We start from the raw sequence: 13109 nt of genomic DNA, 5'->3' as shown, positions 1-13109 counted from the left end.
TTTTCAGATAGAATCGAGATAAGATGACATCATACTAGATTAGGGTGAGCCCTAAATGGGATCTATGGGTTGTTCTCTCTTCTGTTTTTCATATATGTCATCTTTTTCAGCAGAAGTGTTTGGCTAACATTGGGAAGTAACACGAGTAAGAAAGGATATGATAAGATTCCTTGGATATTCTTGTTTTTTAAAAAACAACTGCTTTCTTTCTGTGTTAGAAGTAAGTTCAGATTCAAATGGAAAGCATGGCCTCCCAGAGCTGTTAACACCTTCACTTAGTCTTGGATATGAGCAGTAGCACAGAATTCTGGTGGAACTCAGTAAGACTCCAAATGGGTACCAAATAAGCATGTCATGGAAAGCACACCATAAGCAGGGTGAAAACTAGATGTGAATGGGGCAGGAGGAATGGTGGCAGACACACATATTGCACATGTCTCCTCTGCTCATGTGTTTATTTTATTGTCCTATAAATTTTACTTACAGAACGTAAGTTCAAAGATAAAATCATTAAGAATTTCAAGACAGCAATAGCACAGCATGAAACCAATAAGCGTGGGGCCCTTCTGAGCATGGTTCATGCGGGACTTGATCGACTGGTAAGAGCCAAGGCTCTGAGATACCCACACCATGTCAGTGACAGAAGTCCAAGCTACAGATATTGAAGCAGCCCTCACTGCCACTCAGGCACAGAAAGGCCTGTCACTGAAAATGAACCAAAATGTAAATTTAGGAGGATAATTTATGGACTTTTAGGACTTTGGATTTATAACCCACAATAACAAGAAAACTTAATTTCAAAAGAGAGTGTGAGGTCTTCATGTTTGCTTTGGTTGTTGAGGGTCCTTTGTGGTTACATATCAATTTTGGAGTCGTTTCTTCTATTTCTGCAAAAATAGGGTATTTTGATAGACATTGCATTAAATCTGTAGGTAGCTTTGTGTAATATGGACATTTTAACAATAGTTCATGAGCATGGGATGTCTTCCCATTTATTTATGTTTTCCTTAGTTTCTTTCAATAATGCTGTAGTTTTCAGTGTACAAGTCTTTCATGTCTTTGGTTAAGCTTATTCCTAAGTATTTTGTTCTTTTTGATGCTATTGTAAATGGAACTGTTCTCCTAATTTCTTTTCCGGATTGTTCATTGTTAATGTGCAGAAATGCAAGTGATGCGTATATGTTGATTTCATATTCTGCAAACAAATTTTGCTAAGTTTTATTAGTTCTAATAAATTTTTTGTGAAATACTTAGCATTTTCTACATCTTTTTCAATAGTTTCCCTTTCAGCCTAAGTGTATCCTTAAATCTAGGGGACATTTTGACCTCCATCTTAGGCTTTCATCTTAATTCTCAACTTCTTCAGAGTCTTAGCTGGTTAGTGTTCTCCTTATTGTTTGCCACTTTGGAGAATCCAACAAAATGTTCTACTCAAGGGGAGACCTCTTTTCTCTTCCACCTCTGAACCTGATATCACTTATTACTTACTTCATTCTCTTAGAACTTAGCATTCGAAATTTAAATGGTGATCTTTCTTAAAGGAGGTCAATACGCTCACCGAATTCAAGACCTCTGGTGAGTTGTGTTAAGTGTGTAGGAATCATATTAACTTCTTGGCTGTTACCCCCCTGGAAACATTTCTAAAGTGGCGTTTGAGCTTGAAATTCAGGTTTATTGGACACTGCATTGAAGAGTTTAACAGAATAAGAGTAAGCTGGTCTTTCCTAAAGCAGACTTTATCCAAGGGTGACCTTGTAGCCACCTGCATCAGGCTCATCCTCGTTGAGTCATTGAGTGTCCTCAACTCCCCTAAACTGTAAACTCCTTATAGACAAGAATTATGTTTTATAGCTCTTGTTCCCCTTCCCTATACCTAAACATGCCTGGAATAGAAGGTGCCTCTACGAACAGGTGTTGCTTTATTTTAAACTACAGTTAGTACATGTATATGTTCATTTCCCTCTGGGAAAGGAGGCTACATTCTACAGGATTCAAATATCAAGCCTTTAAACTTTCTTGAACCCACAGATATATAAATAGTTGCATAACTATCCTCCCTCTATACAACTCTAAGATGATCATATCAAAGTATGGTCATTAATTGTTTTGTTTTGTTTTGTTTTCAGTACGCGGGCCTCTCACTGTTGAGGCCTCTCCCGTTGCGGAGCACAGGCTCCGGACGCTCAGGCTCAGCGGCCATGGCTCGCGGGCCCAGCAGCTCGGCGGCATGTGGGATCTTCCCGGACCGGGGCACGAACCCGCGTCCCTGCATCGGCAGGCGGACTCTCAACCACTGCACCACGAGGGAAGCCCCATTCATTGTTTTTAATTGCAAACAGATAATAAGCAAAGTGAAAGGAACTTCTTCCACCAAAGTAAAGGCCAAAGTTCAAAAAGTCAAATTAATATGGGGTTTGTTACTATCCTAAATAGAAAAGAACAATGACAAGAAATATCACAGTGTTGGTTGCTATTATCATCTTTTCATTTTCCATTACAGTTGTTTATATTATCTTCATGGGATATCACTGAAGTTATCAAGGTTTCTTAAAAGTCAAATTAAAAAACAAAATCCCTTGAAATGCCAATACAAAGGAAAATTAGTCAGAACATGAAAAAATGTTTTAGACAATTTGACAACATATATTCTTTGCTCATATCTCTTTTTGAGAGAAGTTCCATCTTATTCACACCCACATGTACTAGACTGGATAAAATACAACCCCATCACTCAATGGTGATAAAAAAAGGAAAGACAAGCTGGTTCCAGAAACTTCCTCTATTTATTCCTAGTATCTGGTTGCATCTGGCAAAAAAGAGCATTTTGAAATATTCTATAAATTTTTGTATTTTATTTTATAATTTGCTTATCTCAATGTAAATATTAAAAACGCATGAGAAATATTTTAACGTTTGGCATTTGACTATTCCTGTCTATTTCCTTAATGTTTCCTTTGTGTCCTATGATGATCTTTTGGGATAGACAGCACACACCTCTCTCATACTCCCCAGACTCTACAGCCCCATACACGTGCAAAATAGCTTGTGGGGATGCGTTAACATACTCTTGGTTGAGGCAGGAAGGCTGTAGAGTACATAGTTTTTACACCTGAACATTTTAAGTGTTTTTGGAAAGTAACCCTAGTTTGAGTGCAAGTTCCATCGATTTATCAAATGCATCTCTGGTATACATAGGTATGTCCAGTAAAATGGTAAGGCTATATTACTGGGAGACTATTTACATGAGCAAGTGGAAAGACATCCGTGAAAGAATATATTATAACCAAGAGTCACATAAAATACGTCAATCTAACAGAATGTAGATCCCAGAAACGTATCCACACATATAAGAACAATTGATTATTCAACAGAGCTGCAAAGCGAATTTCGAGGAGAAAGGATAGTCTTCTTGACCAATGGTGCCAGAAGCACATAGCACACGGATACTGTGCATGGATAGCCATATGCAAAAGTATGACCTTTGATCCTTACTTCACACCATATAAAGAATTAACTAAATGTAGATCAAAACATAAATCTCTAAAACGTGGACAAAATCTTTTTGACCTTGGGTTAAGCAAAGATTTCCTAGAGATGACACCAAAAACAAGATCCATAAAAGAAAAAAAGTGATAAATTGGGTTTCATCTTTGGAAGCCATTATTAATAAAAGAAAAGCCACAGGTTGGAAGAAAATATTTAAAAAAAAATTATATACCTGAAAAGACTTGTGTCTCCAACACGTATAGAACTCTCAAAACTCAGTAATTAGAAAAAAAATTTTTAATTAACAATATGGGTAAAAATATTTAAAAAGAGATCCTGCCAAGGAAGTGTACAGATGCAAATAAGCACATGAAGTTGCTCAATGTAATCAATTATTAGCTAAATGAAAATGAAAGCCCCAGGAGATACCACTACAAACATATTGAATGGCTAAAATTAGAAAAGTCCAACCACACCAAGTATTGGTGAGGCAGTGTAGGAACTGCAAGTCTTTTACACTGCTAGTGGGAAGGAAAATGGTACAGTCACTTCAGTCAACAGTTTGGCTGTTTCCTTATAAGTTGAACATACACCTACCGTATGATCCAGCCTTTCTGCACCTAGATATTTATGCAAGAAAAATGAAAGAATATGTTCATACAAAGACTTGTACATGGATCATCACAGCATCTTTATTTTTAATAGACAGAATTGTAACAACCTCGAGCACCCATCAATAGGCAAATGAATAAACATACTGTGGTATACTCATACAGTGAAACACTACTCAGCAAAGCAAAGTGATTAACTATTGCTACCCACAAAAATATGAATTACTCTCAAAATAATTACATTGTGTGAAAGAAGCCAGATAAAAGAGTCCTCACTGTGTGAATCCATTTATGTAAATTTCTAGAAAAATGCAAACACATGTCTAACGATAGAAAGCATATCACTGGTCACTTGGGGATGTGGAGGGGTGGAATGTGAGGGGAAAAAAGGGGCTTTATGAATGAGGCATAAAAACACTTGCAAGTGATGGATATGTTCTTTCTTTTTATTGTGTTGGCAGGTCCATGGGTATATGCATATTTCAAAACTTAAACTGTGTTCTTTTTTTTAACATCTTTATTGGGGTATAATTGCTTTACAATGGTGTGTTAGTTTCTGCTTTATAACAAAGTGAATCAGTTATACATATACATATGTTCCCATATCTCTTCCCTCTTGCATCTCCCTCCCTCCCACCCTCCCTATACCACCCCTCCAGGCGGTCACAAAGCACCGAGCCGCTATCCCTGTGCCATACGGCTGCTTCCCACTAGTTATCTACCTTACGTTTGTTAGTGTATATATGTCCATGCCTCTCTCTCGCCCTGTCACAGCTCACCCTTCCCCCTCCCCATATTCTCAAGTCCGTTCCCCAGTAGGTCTGTGTCTTTATTCCTGTCTTACCCCTAGGTTCTTCAAGACATTTTTTTTTCTTAAATTCCATATATATGTGTTAGCATACGGTATTTGTCTTTCTCTTTCTGACTTACTTCACTCTGTATGACAGACTCTAGGTCTATCCACCTCATTACAGATAGCTCAATTTCGTTTCTTTTTATGGCTGAGTAATATTCCATTGTAAATATGTGCCACATCTTCTTTATCCACTCATCCGACGATGGGCACTTAGGTTGTTTCCATCTCCAGGCTATTGTAAATAGAGCTGCACTGAACATTTTGGTACATGAATCTTTTTGAATTTTGGTTTTCTCAGATAATTTTGGTTTCACAGATTCAGAAACAGGTTGGTTTTCTAAGATAATTTTGGTTTCACAGATTCAGAAACAGGTTGATCAAGGTCACACAGCTAATAAGTAACCCAGCTAGAACTTGAAATCTGAGTTTAGAACTAACACTCTTTATTAATATATTTTGCTGCCTCTTAAAGGATAGTGCAATCCTAAAAGTGAATTCAGTTACAGGTATTAGGACCTTATTCAGGCAATATCTATGTGATAAAGTGAGGGAGAAAATCCATTCTCTTGGGGAATCAGACAGCAAGCACACATTGAAATCTCATTAGAAATTAGTTACAGCAAATAATACGTTTAAATGTTTCAGTATATCATCCTCCTCCACAAAAAGGACACTTCCACTTTCGCTTAATAGCCTATCCTTAATTAGCAATGACAAGAGCCTCAATTATGGATTGCTTTCTATATGTGCCTAAAGCCATGCTTAGCAATTTATATAAAATATCTCATTTAATCCTCACAACCAGACTATTAAGTCTACGATTTCTTCCTGTGAATCAAGGGAACAGTATACAAAGCTCAAAGAACTCGAACAGGTACTAACCTACCTAGTTAAGGGAAGCAGAGCAATTCTGGCCCACAAACACCTTGGAAGCTAATCACCTCTGCCTTTCACATGGAAGCCACAGTTGTGAGATTATTCAGCAGTCACCCGGTGAGATGTAATGCATTTTATCTGATACGACTGTGGGAAATGTGCTATAAAAATAAACCCAGTGTGCCTTGCTTGTTGTGCCAAAGAAACCTCCCTGGACAGTGTGAGTGGATAAAATATTGAAGAAATATTGCTGCCCATGATTAGAGTTAGAGGGATGGAAAACAATGAAGCATATATTTGAGAAGGGGATAAACAGCCACAGACTTCCTGACTTTTGTCCAGAGAATGTGAGCAATTCAGCAAAGAGCTCCTAGCCTTCGTCTGTGTAAAACTATTGATAGATGTTAACTTGCCAGGGCTGCAGGACCCAGCACCTCCTGCATGTATACCCTGTCAATGGAATGTGAGCAAAGGTAATGAATATCACTTCTGGGATGGAGTGATTAAGAGCAGAGCCTCTACACCCTTTTCTCCTCTGTCTTCCAACTACATTCCAAAGGCTTTGAGGCCCTAGGAAATAGAGTCAGGACATAGAAGAAGCCTGGGCTCCTAATTCACTTCATGGAGAAAAGATCTCAGCAAATAAAAAATATCATGTTGGATTATGTCCTTAAAAGCACAAACTCTATTAGATAGATTTCCATCTTGGGCAGGTGAATACTCAAATACATAATAAGACTAAATAGAATATTTTTCTCCGGATATTCTGTTCATAAGACTATAATGATACTTGTCCAACTGTACAATAATTATGTGTTAACCTCTATGACTCCCCTCAAGACTGGGAGACCCTCCAAGGTAATGATAATGACTTTTTCACCTTTCCAGCTCAGCACCTAGATCAATACCAGGTATAGTATCCACAGTAACAAATATTTTGTGAATATATGAATGATGTGTAAATAGATGAATACAAGTATGAATAAATGAGTGGAGAGACTGGAGTGTACAGAAAATAAAACAATTATTTTCATAACAAGACCACACAAATTACTTTCCATTTGACTTTAGAATGCATTTTTGAACTTATATTTAAATGTGGGTGTGTCCAAATCAATTCAAAATCATTCAAATAATAGAATTAAGTCAAACCATGAGAGGTTAAAAAAAAGAAAAGAGAAAAGCTTGTCTCTTTTGTTCTTCATCCTCAATTTCTCTCCCTAAACCTTTCTGGCTTAGGCAAAGCACCAACCTAACTTGAACTGTCCTTTTTCATTCAAAGTGTGTTACCTTCCTGCTGAGTGTCTGAAGTAAAAGATAAAGAATAAATATGTTCTCAGCTCCTGTGAGGCTGCAGGTTTAGTCTAGGTAAAGAAAGGGTAAAATAGAGAAGTTTGCCATTTTTTATATTACTTTCAAAGTTCTTCAAGGCTGTTTTAAGTCACATACCTGAATCAGAGGGTACCAAGCAGTCTGCTTAGGTATACAGTTCTGAATCTAATGTTTGTAAGTGGGACATGAGATAATGATCCCCTCAACACTTGGGGCTGCCTGGTACAGCCTGGGTTACCCAGAACCCTACAACTATTCACATTCAGCCACAAATAGCCTCTCTAGGGTCTCCCAGGAAGGTTACCCGAGAGAGAGAGAGTCAGACAAAAGGTCAAAAGTGGTCTCGGATGGCAGACACAGTGAGAAACGCCACACCCATGGGTCCATCAAAGTTCTCTCGCCATTCAACCAGCGGGCATCAACTTGTGCAACAGCCAGCGGCGAGTATACCAATGCTCATGGTGAACAAGAGATTGCTAGGACTGCTACAAGAACTAATGATCCAGAGCAAAGATACAGCAGGTCAGGGGCAGGAGTCCCAGGAGACCTTGTCAGCGTGGGTTTAGGTGGTTCCCCGCCCATCTCTATCTTCATGTAAAGATGATATGACCGCCTAGTGGATGTGAAGGCTCTACCACAGTCTGTGCCTTCTACCATCATTATTGGGACATACCTTACAAAAGCAACCACCAACTTGGAACGAAATCAGTCTCATACACATCATCAGATGATACTGCAATGAGTTTTTGTGTGCCAAAGAAAGAAGAAACTAGATTCTTTGAAAAACACTGGCTTAAAATTTTTGATCGTAAAAATGATTAAAATTTTGTCTAATGTGACGATCAAAAATAGAGAGATGTTATTAAAACACTGATTAGAATTACAGTCACAACTTCAAGAATAAGACCTGGTAAACAAAACAAAACAAAACACCAAAAAACACTTATGTTTGTGGAAGCAACTACAAGTTTCTCAGTAAAAATCCTGAAAAGCACTACTTGAAAATTATGTAAATTAAATATTTGATATCTTTCCCAATACTTTATACTTTATTATGGCTTGTTATTTTAAATTTTTATTTATATTAGTTGTTTTACTTTATTATTGTTTAATATAAAGGCTATATAATTTTTACCAAGCTCCATTTAGATCCCCTCTAGTTTCTTCTAGTATAGCATACAAGTATCATTTAATAAGTGTGCCATGAAGTGAAAACAGTAAGCAGTAGTACCTACCTATATAAGCAGCATATTAATATTCACAACTAGACAATGCGTTCTAGAGTCGAAGGGGGCAGAACCCAGAAGATACCCTTAGCCTACTGATTAGGTAAATATTCAATTTAAGATGATATATTCCCTAGACCACACAAAAAATGGATACCAGTGTAATCATAAGATTTGAGGTCTGTAATTTTATCTAGCAATGTAGCCCTTAAGGCAGCAATTGCTGGTGTTTCACGAATTAATTGCCTACCGTGGAGCTTTTCAACATAGAATACAAATTAATCCCACACACCTTACTATTATAAAATTTACTTACATTTTTCATGACACATGCAGAATCTAAAGATTTATAAATATGGAGTAGATAATGCTTTCCATTTAAATTTGGCATCAAGCCATCGCTCTGAGCCCAAAATAACAATGCAGACAACGCTGGTTTAAAAAAAATCCCAGATTTACTTAATTTTGGCTGTTTGTTCCTTTGCCTAAGTGTTTGTTTTTTCTTTTTTTTTAATCTTACTCTCTAAAGCCAAGCCAAAGTTCTTTCTTCGAAGAATCAGATTTTTTGACTGATGGTGAAGCAGATGGATCACAAAATTAGGAGGTAGGACAACTGGATATTTCTGATTACAACTCTTTTACAGATTTGTTTGCTTGAGTATGGTTTTTTGCTTCTTATTTGAGCTAGAGTTTCCTCATCACTAGAATGAAGGTTTTCATTAAATATTTCTGAGTGTTCTTTTGAGCATCATGTGAATTTGTGATCCTGTCTAACTTGTTGCAGAAAAAATTTAAATGTATATAATCTTAGCAGTATTTATACTAGTTATAAATTCAAACAAAGTAGGGATTTTAAACGCTGAATTATCCTGATTTTATGCCATGCTGCCACTAATAAACAAACAGCAAGTTCCCTGATAGTGATTCTCTATTATGGGATATTGATATATTTTGGGATTTGGAAGTTGGATTGATCTCCCCCTGTTTACAAGACACAACTTTCTGATTTGCCACCTGCTATGTCTCCTATTCATCTTTTTTTTTGTTTTTTTTTGCCGTACGCGGGCCTCTCACTGTTGCGGCCTCTCCCGTTGCGGAGCACAGGCTCCGGACGCGCAGGCTCAGCGGCCATGGCTCATGGGCCCAGCCGCTCCGCGGCATGTGGGATCTTCCCGGACCGGGGCACGAACCCGTGTCCCCTGCATCGGCAGGCGGACTCCCAACCACTGCGCCACCAGGGAAGCCCCTATTCATCTTTTTGTAAGACTTCTTAAACATTAAGCAAAACCCTCATGGTACAGAATTTCCCACAAGTGGCCCACATTTGAACAGTAGGATTCAACTGAGACTTGAAGATGGGCCACACGCAGCACACCCTGCTGACATGTTCCTCTACCCATGTCCCTCCTTTTCTCACTGCCTGGTAATTGAAGTGTATTTTTGTCAGTGGTGTCAAAGCCTGTCTCCTAGGCTGTCTTATTATTTTTAAATCCCCGACAAGTCCACCACAGTGAACCAGCTCCTTGCACTTTATAGGTGCTCAAGATCTACTGGCCAAACCAACACGTCTCTCTCAGTTTCTCTAGACTTGTAGGTCCTTAATTGTAGACCCTAGGGTGACTGGGAGACACAGCAGCTGGCCTGGAAGAAACTGTGCATAAACCACAGATTTTTACTTATGCAGCTTAGTGCATTAATTCTGGATAAGCACATGATAGAATGTCATATGTGTGAATTTTATTTTTCAGGTGTAGTGATGGTGGGAAAGAGGCTGGCAATAGCTATTGTAGACCACACTGCATTACAAAAAATCTGATAAATCCAAGCAATTCAATTCAAAATGGTCAATTAAGGGGAAAAATGCAGTCATTTAACTTGATAATTCTACATGATACATTAAGTCTCTCACAGACTCCACCACAATGAAAGCGAAAAGAGTTGAACGAAGGTAGAGGAAGATTTTCTTTAAGGTCCACTACTTGATTTCTTTTAGCTCCTAAATATGTGGGAAGCAGTAAAGCATGGTGCTCAGGCCATTGTACTCACCTGATCTTGGAGTTGGGCAGTGTAATTTGTGCACTGGCTGAACAGATGGATAACTGATCATAGGCAAATTCTTAACTTTTCTCTTCCTCAGTGTCTTCATCTGTAAAATGGGGATATTATTGGTACTTACTTCTTAAGAGCTTTGTGAGGATTAACTACACTAATCCATGGACAAGAGACATGTTGTCTACATAACAGGTGCCCAATAAGTTACAGTGATTGTGTTGTGTTGTTGATACTGCCCATGACAACAATGATGGCATGTGTCTATTTTTATCATTATAGTGTGATTACACGTCATATATGTTGTATCTCCTTGTTCTGAGATTAACATAGCCTCTTTTAGAAACCACCAAAAGGCTCAACAGTATTGGTGAGAAACATCTGTGAGCAACAAACATTCAGACACAAACATTCAATTAAGACGACCGCTTCCAGAAGCAGTCTCTGAAGCATGTCTGATCTAGAAGGGATGCCCCCATGCACTTCCTGCTGGGAGAGAATCTTCTATTGTTGCCAGTCAGGATCATTCCCTGTTGGTTTAAATTAACCTGAAAGATCCTCAGCAGTTTAGGTACGTTTAGCTCAACATCGCAGATTGTTTATACCTGTGATGCAGGCACGTCAAAAAAAAACCACCACTGAGCCACTGGCTTAGGGTTTCCAGCTGAAGCTACAGCGGTTCTTTTCTGTAAGCACAGGAAATCAGCCAAGCTCAGTTTGCTTAAGACATTCAGGTAAACCGTTTGCTTTGTCAGAGCGCTCTCCCAGGAACGACCAAGATATTCCGAATCATTTACTTCTTTCCCATTTGCCATTCTTTTCATGAGGTGGATTCCCCAATCGTAAACACAAAGAAAGTGTTTAATCAGAAGCAGCCAGAAGTGATTGGTGATAACTGGGATTTAATGGCTCAATCTCAAATCTAGTTTCAGTTGTGTTTCACCAGAGATTTTTCAGATTCTTGCTATGAGAGTTTGGCAGAAGACAATAAAAATCATGATTTCCTCACTTTTTTCTCATGTTTTGCTATGGCGCTAAATAATATGTTCAGTATTCCCCTGGAAATATATAAAGCACTTGACGTGGTGTGTTCATCACTTGCCTCTGACTAAAATGTCCAAATGACTGAGAATTAATGAAAATCATTACGGATAGGAGCAAAGGATGTGTACCAAGATGTTCACTAAAGCATTGTCTACAATTGTGAAAATGAAAACATATATTATAAACTGTATAACAATAGGCATGAAGTATTTACTACTACATGGACTACTATGAAACCATTAAAATAATGATGTAGAAACAAAAAAATGTGAAAAATGGGTTTTAAAATAAAACAATAACACACTAATATTAGATTATTTAGTTATTATTCTGGGTCCAACCAGAAGAAAAACAAACAGTAATTTGAGCATGGAAAGTGTAATGAAAAAACTATTAATTATGAAAGACGATTAGAGTAAGGAAGGAATGACCAGCGACAAGTAAAGAGAACGCCAAAACACACAGTTAGCAGAAATAAGGAGAGCCGCTAACCCTCCAGTTGAAAAGAAGACCTCCTCCTCCCTGCCCACAGGACTGAGGTCCAGACCCGGTTGAAAAGAGCATGACTGTGGCTCACTGGATGGTAAAGAAGCTGCTGTGGTGTCTCCTGGTGGAACTTTCTGGAAATATGCCCTCTGTAAGTCGCTGGAAATCCACATTCTAGGGTTCCAGTAAAACTATGCACGGGGAGATTTCTCACCTGAGGCGCTACTCCAAAACTGCTTGATAGAAGATGCTGACGGAAGCTGTCGTCCACTGCGCTCTCTACGCACTGCTGAAGCCGACTACCGGAGAAGTTGTGAGCCCCGGGAGCAGGGCTGAGGACGCCCTCGGAGCTGCAGGAGTGAGTGGGTGCTGAAGACGCCACCAAGAGCCTTCCCAGCAAGCACCGGGGCATCACGAAGCAACACCTTCCTCAGGTGCCATCAATTAGGAAAGCCTAACATCACACGAGCTGGCCAAGGAAAAACTATTTAAAGGACCCATAGCACTTTTCACAGAGCAAGTAACAAATGAGTGAATTTCGAGCTGAGAGGCGGTAACCAATGTTACCTCAAGAAAAATTAAATTAAAACGGAGTTTTTTTTTTTTTTTTTTTTTTTTGCGGTACACGAGCCTCTCACTGTTGTGGCCTCTCTCGTTGCGGAGCACAGGCTCCGGACGCGCAGGCTCAGCGGCCATGGCTCACGGGCCCAGGCACTCCGCGGCATGTGGGATCTTCCCGGACTGGGCACGAATCCGCGTCCCCTGCATCGGCAGGCAGACTCTCAACCACTGCGCCACCAGGGAAGCCCTAAAAAGGAGTTTTTATCACATAATCAGTGAAATGCAAATTCAGGCAATAAGATGCCATTTTTGACTAAAAAACAAACTGACACAAAGAGTATATAATATTAAAACGTTAACAATGGCTCTCTTTGGGTGGGAAATTACCAGTGAATTTCTCATTTTTCTTGGAGCATTGCCATATTCCTACAATATAAATGTACATAGATTTCCAATGCACAAAAATAAAATACAATTATCAACTCAGCTACCCAATAAACTTAATATTCACTCAATAACTTTTACTCTGTATTTAATTACAGCATAAAATGTAAGAACAAATGCAATATGGATGCTGCATAT

The sequence above is a fragment of the Delphinus delphis genome, unplaced genomic scaffold, assembly GCF_949987515.2.
Source record: "Delphinus delphis unplaced genomic scaffold, mDelDel1.2 scaffold_78, whole genome shotgun sequence".
Classification (NCBI taxonomy): domain Eukaryota; kingdom Metazoa; phylum Chordata; class Mammalia; order Artiodactyla; family Delphinidae; genus Delphinus; species Delphinus delphis.
Note: the sequence above shows the minus strand (reverse complement) of the source record.